The sequence below is a fragment of the Bubalus bubalis genome, chromosome 8 (genome assembly GCF_019923935.1).
Source record: "Bubalus bubalis isolate 160015118507 breed Murrah chromosome 8, NDDB_SH_1, whole genome shotgun sequence".
Taxonomy (NCBI): domain Eukaryota; kingdom Metazoa; phylum Chordata; class Mammalia; order Artiodactyla; family Bovidae; genus Bubalus; species Bubalus bubalis.
In genome coordinates, this window is record NC_059164.1 from 48,431,301 (window position 1) to 48,443,938 (window position 12,638).

The following is a 12,638-nucleotide window of genomic DNA, read 5'->3' on the forward strand; positions in this document are numbered from 1 at the left end:
AAAACTATCTTGAATCCTGCAGATTATGACAGAATTAGGGGAAAGGATCCTGGGTCCCTGAAACTGGAACTTCCATGAAAGTTTTGACCTGCTTATGCCTTAACTAAAATATGGGGTATTTTGTTTATTCCAGTGGTCCCCAGTATTTTTGGCACCAGAAACTGGTTTCATGGAAGATAGTTTTTCCACAAATGTGGGTGGGGTGGGGATGGTCTCGGGATTAATTCAAGTAAATTACATTTATTGTGCACTTTATTTCTATTATTACTATATCAGGTCCACCTCAGATCATCAGGCATTAGATCCCAGAGGTTGCAGACCCATGGTTTATACCATTATTATTATTTTGAGCAGCCATCTAGAATCCCTGGGATCCCTGAGACCATTTTAGTGGGTCTCTGAGGTCAAGTCTATTTTTGTAATAATGCTGTTGTAGGCTGAATAATGATTCCCCCAAAGATGTTGACATTTTAATACTTAGAACCTGTGACTATGTTACTTTACATGACCAAAGGGATTTTGCAGGTGTTATTAAGTTAAGGCTATTAAGCTAAGGCAGTTACTTTGGATTACCCAGGTGGGATATATATATATAATCACTGAGGGCTATAAGAGAGCAGAGTCACAGGCAAAGCCATGATGATTCAGAGTTGCTGGTTTTGGAGAAGGGAGAAAAGAGCCATGAGCCAGGAAATGTGGGCAGCCTCTAGAAGCTGGCTGCTGCTAAGTCACTGCAGTCCTGTCCGACTCTGTGTGACCCCATAGACGGCAGCCCACCAGGCTCCCCCGTCCCTGGGATTCTCCAGGCAAGAACACTGGAGTGGGTTGCCATTTCCTTCTCCAATGCACGAAAGTGAAAAGTGAAAGTGAAGTCGCTCAAGTCGTGCCCGACCCTCAGCGACCCCATGGACTGCAGCCTGCCAGGCTCCTCCATCCATGGGATTTTCCAGGCAGGAGTACTGGAGTGGGGTGCCATTGCCTTCTCCGCTAGAAGCTGGCAAAGGTAAGGAAATGGAGTGTTCACTAGAGCAGTGGTCCCCAACTTTTTTGGCACAAATTTTGTGGAAAATAATTTTTTTCATGGACAGAGGTGTGGAGCGGGGGAAGGTTCAGGCAGTAATGTGAACAATAGCGGGTATGGTGCAGGCAGTAATATGCCAGCGATGGTTCAGGTCGCTGCTTGCCTCCTGCTCAGCAGCTGGATTCCTAACCAGGAGTTGGGGAGCCCTGAGCCTCAAGAAGTTACCATCCCTGATGACATTGTGTTTTTAGCCCAGCAAAGCTGATTTTGGACTTAGTAGAAGGTAAAATTTGTTTTTTTAAGCAACTAAGTTTATGTTGTTACAGTAACCACCGGAAACTGACACAAATGCTTAGACATTATTTGCCTTTATCCCAAGCAAAGAGTGAAGTTTTCCAGAGGATAGATATCTTATCAGTTTGAGTGCATCAGCTGTGAGAATCCAGCTGTCTTTCATTAAGCTGAATACTAAAGAGGTTTAAAAAAATGCCACTCTTCTCACTGATTTTTTTGTTTTGGAAATTTCATTTTTTTAAAGTTTAAAACTATGATCTTTACATTAATCTTGAAGAAATATTTTTATTATTATTTACATGAGTTAACAGTTCTCAAATTCTCAGTTTTAATTTCTAATACAGTGTATACTGATAAATGTAATCCACATACATAAAAACTCTCATAAAAAAGCTCTCTGTGGTTCTCAGTTTTTAAGGATGCAAAATGATCCTTAAACCAAAAAATATTGAGACCCACTGCTGCTCCTGCTGCTGCTAAGTCACTTCAGTCATGTCCGACTCTGTGCGACCCCATGGACAGCAGCCCACCAGGCTCCCCCATCCCTAATAGAGCCTAAATAATGTAGAATTAAAATTGGCTGGTGCAATTTTAAATCACAAGTTCATTCACTATACTATACAAAGAAAAGAGAGAACTTTTCCCCCAAAAACATCAGATAGAAGCCCCAGCTTTTATTCTGGTTGAACCAACTTAGGATCTCTGCTGCTGCTGCTGCTGCTAAGTCACTTCAGTTGTGTCCGACTCTGTGCGACCCCATAGACGGCAGCCCACCAGGCTCCCCCGTCCCTGGGATTCTCCAGGCAAGAACACTGGAGTGGGTTGACATTTCCTTCTCCAGTGCATGAAAGTGAAAAGTGAAAGTGAAGTCACTCAGTAGTGTCCGACTCTTAGCGACCCCATGGACTGTAGCCCACCAGGCTCCGTCCACGGGATTTTCCAGGCAAGAGTACTGGAGTGGGGTGCCATTGCCTTCTCCCTAGGATCTCTGCCTACTCTTAAACCAATCACTCTGAGAAGGGGCTGATTACTCTGATGCATTCAGTAATCAGGACCCATGCCTGGGATTGGGCTTAATTCCACTTAAACTGTGTGGTTGCTACTCTGGGAGAAAGGGACATATGGATGCTAGGGAGTCAGCCAACAATATTTATCATAATTACCATAGAAAATAATAATGACAATGATAACAAACATGTAGCACTTCCTGCCAGGCTCTGTTCTAAGCCTCAATTCTCATAGCTGCTCAATGAGAAAGGTATTATTATTTATTATATAAATAATATATAAACAGATTATACACCCTCGGTCCCCACTTCAGCCAAGAAATATACTTGGAGAATGTTAAAACATTTCACCTTCCTAAGATTTTGACCAAACCTTTACCATTAGCATATACTAGCAGTAAAATGTGATGGTTCAGGGCACAGGCTGTGGGGTTGGACAAATTTACTCACACTATGCCCAGATTTTTTGATGATCAAAAATAACCTACTTGAGATCCTTGATAATCTCTCATGATTAACCTATAACCTGTATGCTAGCCTTTATAACCTCCCATAGTATACACGTTAGTGGGGAAAATTCTACTTTGCATTCAACAAAACTATTTTAGTCTCATTGAATAGTGTCTTTAGACTTACACATTCAGTTTCTTTGGGAACGGTGCTCAGTCCGTCAGACTTCTATCACCCTCTTCCAGATGGTGCTAAGTCTTTTGGGTGACTGGGTGTGGAGTGTGAGGGAGTGTCTGTGATGGAGAAGGGGTCCTCAGAGCCACAGCCTGGACTGGCAACTGCTAAGGGTGATGGACCAGCACCCCAGTACTCCACCAGTGTTCGGAGCTGAAGTGGGGGAGGGGTCTTCTCTCTTGGCTTGGTTAGGCTGCCCTTACCACAGCTAACACCTGGACCATGCCTTGGTCTTCACTGGGCCTGAGGGGCCTTGGCACACCAACACTTTCGGAAAATTCCTCAACCAGTCTCTAAACTCATATCCATAACACACATCCCCTGTCTCCCAACCCACAAAATATCATGCATGAACTGACAACCTTGTGGAAAGTGGAGTGAGGCCCTCCTGCTGTCTAACCGCGCCACCTCCTGACTTTATTTCAACATGGTGGCCTCCATGTAGCTGCAGGGCAATTCACAGGTGGTTCCACTTCTCAGCACTCTCAGCAGAAAGCAGAAACTCCTCAAATCCAGGCTTTCCCTTCACCTTATCTACTATTACTCTTCTCACAGGGGCATTGGCTCAGAGAGGGAAGACTGTTGTTGTTGTTCAGTCACTAAGTTATGTCTGACTGTTTGAAACCCCATGGACTGCAGCACGCCACACTGCCTGTCTTTCACTATTTCCTGGGATTTATTCAAATTCATGTCCATTGAGTGGATGATGCTATCCAACCATCTCATCCTCTGCTGCCCGCCTTCTCCTTTTGCCTTCAATCTTTCCCAGCTTCAGGGTCTTTTGCAGCATCTCTCCCTGACTCTCTAACTCTACTTTTCTCTCCACAGGCCACTGAGAGAAGAGACAGGAGGCTTTTCTGATTTACCTATACCTCTGTTAAAGTTGTGCTTAAGTCTTCCAGATACGGTTCTTGAAGATGTAAGATAATTTAGAAAAATACTTTTCTCTTGGCAAAGTCTGCCTTTAAACCTGTCATGCTAAGGAATTGAAAATCTGATTTTTGGGTATTGGAAGCTGAATATTAACTCTCTCTCTTCTTCTTTTTTTTTTTTTTTTTTTTTTTGGACTTCTTTCTGGCATAACAGTCCCAAACTCCCATTCTCACCTGCTCCCTGGCTCGTTCATGCCCTTGATATGCCCTAGGTACCATAGGAGGAAGGTTGTATACATATGAGAAAAAAGTATGCAACATGAAAATACATATGTGGGGGTAGAAAGGACACAGTCATACGGTTAATAAGATTATCCCAGGACATGGACAAACCTAGCTTAGAATCCTGACTGTTACCTATGAGTTATGTGCCCTTGGGTAGGTTGACATCTCTAGGTTTTGGCTCCTGTATTCGTTGTGCAGAGAAAACAACAGTATTTACCTTATAGATTTGTTGTGAGGGTAATACTAATTATTACTGTATTATTAGTGCATATGTTTATCACATTTATGGAACTCATAGTAGGTGTTCCATAAATGTTTATTATTTTATTTAATGTTTATTATATTATTAGTGCATATGCTTATCACTTGTTGGCCAATCCCATTTATGTACTCACCCTGTACTTGCCCTGTGAGCATACATGTTGGTGATTCTATACATATTGTTCTTGAATTAACCATGTAGTGTCTGCTCAGGATTAGGTTAAGTTGATACCATAAGAAAATATTACTCAGTGATTTGTTAAACCCCTTTTTCAAGCATTTTGCTTCCTAACAGTTCTTTGCAATTCTTAGAGACTGTGCATAATGACATCTCTGCATCTTTGGGGACATCTTTTTCAGGTGGAGGTGGTCGTACTCCTCTTGGAGCTGTGGAGAAGCTAGAATGGAAAGAAAAGGAGGAAAAGGGAAGAAATGGAGGGAGTTAGAAAGGGAAGGAGAAAAGAAGGTAGACACAAGCTGCATAATCGATTACAATCTTTGGTACTAGCTTGATTGATAAGTATGAAGACTGCTGTAATCCTTATGCAGAACCATCCTTCTACACATTATGTGAAGGCAGTGTGGTTATTGTGGGAATCTTTAATGGACAATTGAGATGTTTACATAATTTATTCAATTAACATTTTCCAAGTTTCTATAAAATAGGCATGAAACTATGATTCTGTGACTAACACAGACCTGCTTTGTAGCACTAAGAAAAATGTTTTTGATGCACAACTGTATACCCATAATGAGCTGATGTGGGCAACCATGTATACCAGGGCTCAGCACACTTTTTTTGTAATGGGGCAAATAATAAATATTTTAGGCTTTGTGGACCATGGGGTCTCCATTACAACTGCTCAGTTCTGCTGTGGGAGCTGAAAGCAGCCATAGACAATATGCAAATAAACAAGCATAGCTGTATACCAATAAAACTATTGATGAGTACTAACATTTGAATGTCATGTAATTTTCACTTGTGACAAAATATTCAGTTCAGTTTGGTTGCTCGGTCTTGTCCGACTCTTTTCAACCCCATGGACTGCAGCACACCAGGCCTCCCTGTCCATCACCAATTCCTGGAGTTTACTCAAACTCACGTCCATTGAGTCGGTAATGCCATCCAACCATCTCACCCTCTGTCATCCCCTTCTCCTCCCGCCTTCAATCTTTCCCAGCATCAGGGTCTTTTCAAATGAGTCATTTCTTTGCATCAGGTAGCCAAAGTATTGGAGTTTCAGCTTCAATATTCATCAGTCCTTCCGATGAATATTCAGGACTGATCTCCTTTAGGATGGACTGGTTGGATCTCCTTGCAGTCCAAGGGACTCTCAAGAGTCTTCTCCAACACCACAGTTCAAAAGCATCAATTCTTCAGTGCTCAGCTTTCTTTATAGTTCAACTCTCATGTTCATACATGACTACTGGAAAAACCATAGCTTTGACTAGATGGACCTTTGTTGGCAAAGTAATGTCTCTGCTTTTTAATGTGCTGTCTAGTTTGGCCATAGCTTTTCTTCCCAGGACCAAGCGTCTTTTAACCCCAAAATCACTGCAGATGGTGACTGCAGTGATTTTGGAGTCCAAAAAAATAAAATCTCTGTTTCCATTGTGTCCCCATCTCTTTGCCATGAAGTGATGGGACCGGATACCATGATCTTAGTTTTCTGAATGCTGAGTTTTAAGCCAACTTTTCACACTCCTCTTTGACTTTCATCAAAATGCTCTTTAGTTTGTCTTCACTTTCTACCATAAGGGTTGTTTATTTCAATCTGTGATAGTTTATCTTTCATGACCTTGAGACTTTTAAAGCATTCTGGTCAGTTATTCAGAACATCTCTCAGTTTGGTTTGTCTGATATTTTCTGATATTGTTTGATATTAGGCTTAGATGGAGGTTATGCATCATTGGGAAGACCACCATAGAAGTAATGTCTCTTCCTGTATCATACTGGGGTACATGATACTGATACATCTTATTACTGATAACATTAACCTTGATCATGAGGTTAAGATGGTATCTGCCAGGTTTCTCCACTGTATAGTTAACATTTAGTTTCTATTTTTGCCTTCATAATGAATAACTTTTTGTTGGGATTAGGAAGGAGATAATTTGGGACTATGCAAATATCTTGTTTCTTCTTGACCTGCACATGCTAATTTAGTATCAATGTGTGGATCTTGCCTATGGTATAAATAATAGTATTTATTACTCTGGTAGTCTAATGATGATTTTCTATTTCCCTCATTTCTCCTACAATATTAGTTGATATCCTCTGTAAGGAAGAGCTAGTCCTCTATTTCTTCAGTTATCCAAGTGTTTATATCAGTATTGACTCACATGTTTTTATTCTTTGGGTTATAAACTGATTATTTTAAACAATTTTCTATGGTAATTTTGAAATGGAGAATTTTCATGAATCTCAGAGAGAAAAGATATTTTCTCATTTGTTATTATATATCTCAGTGTTCTTTAGAGAAGCTAAGTAAAATTTAAATCACTGAAAAGTAAGAGTAGACCATACAGGGAAGTGGCTTTAAGAGCAATGCTCTGAAATCATACTTCCCAGGTTCCAATTCAGGCTGTGCTCTCTGACTTTCAACAATCTGTTTACCCACTGCTCTGCTTTAATCACTTGTAAATGAGCTTGTATAGAAAACAAACTTATGATTATCAAACAGGAAAAAGAGGGAGATAAATTAGGAATTTAGGATTAACATATACACACTACTATATATCAGAGAAGGCAATGGCACCCCACTCCAGTACTCTTGCCTAGAAAATCCCATGGATGGAGGAGCCTGGTAGGCTGCAGTCCATGAGGTCGCTAAGAGTTGGACCTGACTGAGCGACTTCACTTTGACTTTTCACTTTCATGCATTGGAGAAGGAAATGGCAACCCACTCCAGTATTCTTGCCTGGAGAATCCCAGAGACAGGGGAGCCTGGTGGGCTGCTGACTATGGGGTTGCACAGAGTCGGACACGACTGAAGCAACTTGGCAGCAGCAGCAGCAGCAACTACTATATATAAAATAGATAACCAACGAGGACCTATTATATAGTACAGGGAACTATTGTCAATATCTTGTAATTTAATGTAATTTATCGTCTAATTTTGATGAAATGCAGTTTGCTTATAATGGAAAAGAGTCTTAAAAAATGTATGTGTGTGTATATATATATATTTGAATTATTTTGCTGTACATCTGAAACTAACACAACATTATAAATCAAATATATTTCAATAAAAATTTTAAAAACAGGCAAATAAAACAAATAAAATAAAGTGAGCTTGTAAATAATATCTACCTAAAAGGAAATTTGACAGGGTAAAAGCAGATATTGTATGGATAATATTTAATGTAATGCCTGAGTGTATAATAAGTGCTTGACAAATGTTAGTTTTCACTAGTTAGAAAAAATAGCTGAAGGCATGATGAATCCTTTTTCATGACTGAACCAGAAATAATGAATGAAGGGATTGCTGGAAATCTTTCTTAGATTGGCCCCATATCTTGCTTGCTCTGCTGTCTTTCTTTATGCATGCAGTAAAAATCAGACTGAGCATTTGTCCTAAGACAGAAATGGTATGGACCTAACAGAAGCAGGAGATGTTAAGAAGAGATGGCAACAATACACAGAAGAACTATTCTAAAAAGATCTTCATGACCCAGATAACCACAATGGTGTGATCACTCACCTAGAGCCAGACATCCTGAAGTGTGAAGTCAAGTGGGCCTTAGGAAGCATCACTACAAACAAAGCTAGTAGAGGTGATGGAATTCCACTTGAGTTATTTCAAATCCTGAAAGATGATGCTGTGAAAGTGCTGCACTCAATATGCCAGCAAATTTGGAAAACTCAGCAGTGGCCACAGGACTGGAAAAGGTCAGTTTTCATTCCAACCCCAAAGAAAGGCAATGCCAAAGAATATTCAAACTGCCACAGAATTGCACTCATCTCACATGCTAGTAAAATAATGCTCAAAATTCTCCAAGCCAGGCTTCAACAGTATGTGAACTGTGAACTTCTAGATGTTCAAGCTGAATTTAGAAAAGGCAGAAGAACGAGAGATAAAATTGCCAACATACATTGGAGCATCTAAAAAGCAAGAGAGTTCCAGAAAAACATCTATATCTGCTTTATTGACTATGCCAAAGCCTTTGACTATGTAGATCACAACAAACTGTGGAATATTCTTCAAGAGATGGGAATACCAGACCACCTGACCGGCCTCCTAAGAAATCTGTATGCAGGTCAAGAAGCAACAGTTAGAACTGGACATGGAACAACAGACTGGTTCCAAATAGGAAAAGAGTACGTTAAGGCTGTGTATTGTGACCCTGCTTATTTAACTTCTTTGCAGAGTACATCATGTGAAATGCTGGACTGGATGAAGCACAAGCTAGAATCAAGATTGCCAGGAGAAATATCAATAGCCTCAGATATGCAGATGACACCACCCTTATGGCAGAAAGGAAAGAGGAACTAAAGAGCCTCTTGATGAAAATGAAAGAAGAGCATGAAAAAGCTGGCTTAAAACTCAGCATTCAAAAAACTAAGATCATGGCATCTGGTCTCATCACTTTATGGCAAATAGATGGGGAAACAGTGGGAACAGTGGCAGACTTTATTTTTCGGGGCTCCAAAATCACTGCAGGTGGTGATTGCAGCCATGAAATTAAAAGATACTTACTCCTTGGAAGAAAAGCTATGACCAACCTAGACAGCAACCTAAAAAGCAGAGACATTACTTTCCCAACAAAGGTCCATCTAGTCAAAGCTATGGTTTTTCCAGTAGTCATATATAGATGTGAGAGTTGGACTATAAAGAAAGCTGAGCACTGAAGAATTGATGCTTTTGAACTATGGTATTGGAGAAGACTTTGGAGAGTCCCTTGGACTGCAAAAGAGATCAAACCAGTCCATCCTAAAGGAAATCAGTCCTGAATATTCATCAGAAGGACTGATACTGAAGCTCCAATACTTTGGCCACCTGATGGAAAGAACTGACTCCTTGGAAAAGACCCTGATGCTGGGAAAGATTGAAGGCGGGAGGAGAAGGGGACAACAGAGGATAAGATGGTGGATGGCATCACCAACTCAGTGGACATGAGTTTGAGTGAACTCCGGGAGTTGGTGATAGACAGGGAAGTTGGGTGTGGTGCAATCCATGGGGTCTCAGAGTCAAACAGGACTTCCCGACTGAACTGAACTATTTTTAAAACTTTGCTGAACTAGACCTGACTTTGAGCAGTTGAGAAAATTATAGAATTAAAAACAAGTAAGTATCTGTTTTCAATGCTCAGCCCTCCTCTATAGCAGCTCTTCTTCCCTGTGGCTCCCCCACCCCAAACCCTTAAGCAATGAAACTTCTGTGTATTTATTTGGTAACAAAAGTAGACACCACCCCTCTCCTGCCACCCCACCCATTGCCAATTTGGAATATTATGCTTTCATTCTTTTGTCAAGTCAACAAATTCTTATCTCTACCAGCCTGTATATTCAATCCCTTTATTCTTTCATAAGATTTTTCATGCCATTTTATGACATCATCATTTCTTAGTGTAACTAGAAATTTGGGGGTTCCAAAGTAAAACATTTTTAAAAGGTTTCTAATTTTGATGAATTCCAATTTAGCTATTTTTTCTTTTGTTTATGCCTTAAATGTCACATCTATAAATCCATTGCCAAATCCAGGGTTATAAAGATCTATCCTTGAGTTTTTTTTTCTGTTTGTAGTTTTAGCTGTTATATTTAGGTCTTTGACAATTTTGTGTAAAATTTTTGTGTGGTATAAGGTAAGGTCCAATTTCATTTTCTCGCCTATGGAAATCCAGTTGCACCAGCACTTTTCGTTGAAAAGACTTCTTTCCCCATTGGAAGATCTTGAAACCCTTTCCAAAAATCAACAAGCCTTAAATATATTGTTCATTAATTCTTGTACTTTCTCTACTCAGACCAGAGGGACATGGAAACTTCATCTTCAAAAAAAAAAATAAACACACACACACAGACCATTTCTGGTTTAACATGTGAAGCTTATCTATTGTACTTCCAATTATATCTCTGGTCTGTGCACTTCTCTCCTTACCAGGGGCTATCACTTTAGTCCAAGCCAGCAGCAGCTCTCACTGGACCTCCTTCAGTGGCCTCCCCACATGCCTTCTCTCTCCCTTCTCGACTTCCAATCAGTCTTCAAATCAGCAGGTAGATCAGATCAGTCACTCAGTCGTGTCCAACTCTTTTCAACCCCATGAATCACAGCATGCCAGGCCTCCCTGTCCATCACCAACTCCCAGAGTTCACTCAGACTCACGTCCATCGAGTCAGTGATGCCATCCAGCCATCTCATCCTCTGTCGTCCCCTTCTCCTCCTGCCCCCAATCCCTCCCAGCATCAGAGTCTTTTCCAATGAGTCAACTCTTCGCATGAGGTGGCCAAAGTACTGGAGTTTCAGCTTTAGCATCATTCCTTCCAAAGAAATCCCAGGGCTGATCTCCTTCAGAATGGACTGGTTGGATGTCCTTGCAGTCCAAGGGACTCTCAAGAGTCTTCTCCAACAGCACCGTTCAAAAGCATCAATTCTTCAGCGCTCAGTTTTCTTCACAGTCCAACTCTCACATCCATACATGACCACTGGAAAAACCATAGCCTTGACTAGACGGACCTTTGTTGGCAAAGTAATGTCTCTGCTTTTGAATATGCTATCTAGGTTGGTCATAACTTCCTTCCAAGGAGTAAGCGTCTTTTAATTTCATGGCTGCAGTCACCATCTGCAGTGATTTTGGAGCCCCCCAAAATAAAGTCTGACACTGTTTCCACTGTTTCCCCATCTATTTCCCATGAAGTGATGGGACCAGATGCCATGATCTTCATTTTCTGAATGTTGAGCTTTAAGCCAACTTTTTCACTCTCCACTTTCACTTTCATCAAGAGGCTTTTTAGTTCCTCTTCACTTTCTGCCATAAGGGTGGTGTCATCTGTGTATCTGAGGTTATTGATATTTCTCCTGGCAATCTTGATTCCAGCTTGTGCTTCTTCCAGCCCAGCGTTTCTCATGATGTACTCTGCATAGAAGTTAAATAAGCAGGGTGACAATATACAGCCTTGACATACTCCTTTTCCTATTTGGAACCAGTCTGTTGTTCCATGTCCAGTTCTAACTGTTGCTTCCTGACCTGCATACAGATTTCTCAAGAGGCAGATCAGGTGGTCTGGTATTCCCATCTCTTTCAGAATTTTCCACAGTTTATTGTGATCCACACAGTCAAAGGCTTTGGCATAGTCAATAAAGCAGAAATAGATGTATTTCTGGAACTCGCTTGCTTTTTCGATGATCCAGCGGATGTTGGCGATTTGATCTCTGGTTCCTCTGCCTTTTCTAAAACCAGCTTGAACATCAGGAAATTCACGCAGAGACAACTTCTAAAACTAAAATATGGTCATTTAATCACTAGCTTTAAGTTCTTACTGTTTCAAGGATAAATTCAAAATTGTTAAGACAGTCCCAAAGCCTGCATGATGTGTCCTGCCAACATCTTCCCTCTTGCCTCTGGATGATTACACTCCAGCCTCTCTGGATCCTGTTTCTTGGATTCACCAAACTCTTTACAGTGCAAAAAGCCGTGCGTATGTTGTTCCCTCGGCCGGGAACAATTGCACCGCGCCCCTGACTCTTCACTTTCCAGTTATCCATCCTTTGATCTCAGCTTACAATGTTACTTCCATAAAGAAGCACTTGCTGATCTGCACTCCTTTTTCTTTCTTGTTGATCCTTGTTCTTTCCTTTCCTGACCCTGATTACATTCCGTAATTATGTGTTTTGTAATAGCTGCCCCTCTTTCTTTGGCCTCAGTGTGTGGCTTCATATTCTTAGTTCCCTGACCAGGAATTGAACCCATGATGCGTATAATGGAAGTCTGGAATGCTAATCACTGACCTGCCAAGGAAGCCCCAATATCTGCCCTTTTTAAAACGCTTATTTCTTTCACTAGAATATAAGTTCTATGAGACGAGTCGTGTTTGTTTTGTGTAGTCACTGTACTTCCTGTGTAGTATCTGGTACATAATAATAAATGCTTTGTTGAGTAAATAAAGAGCCAAAATCTGTAAGATGAGAATGTTGAATTCTGTTTATTCCCTAATCAGCCAGTAAACAAGTATTGAATTTCTATTAGTGCTGGGAATAAAAAAGGAATAAAACATGT

The 12,638-nt window shown here is 40.7% G+C and overlaps 1 long non-coding RNA gene across 1 annotated transcript; it reads left to right on the forward strand.

Annotated features, from left to right (window-relative positions):
- Positions 1-946: 946 nt before the first annotated feature.
- Positions 947-8,128, forward strand: LOC123334700. Its single transcript, XR_006552750.2, has 3 exons — positions 947-1,003; positions 1,199-1,304; positions 7,978-8,128. It is a non-coding gene; the product is annotated as an uncharacterized LOC123334700 (long non-coding RNA).
- The last annotated feature ends 4,510 nt before the right edge of the window (positions 8,129-12,638 follow it).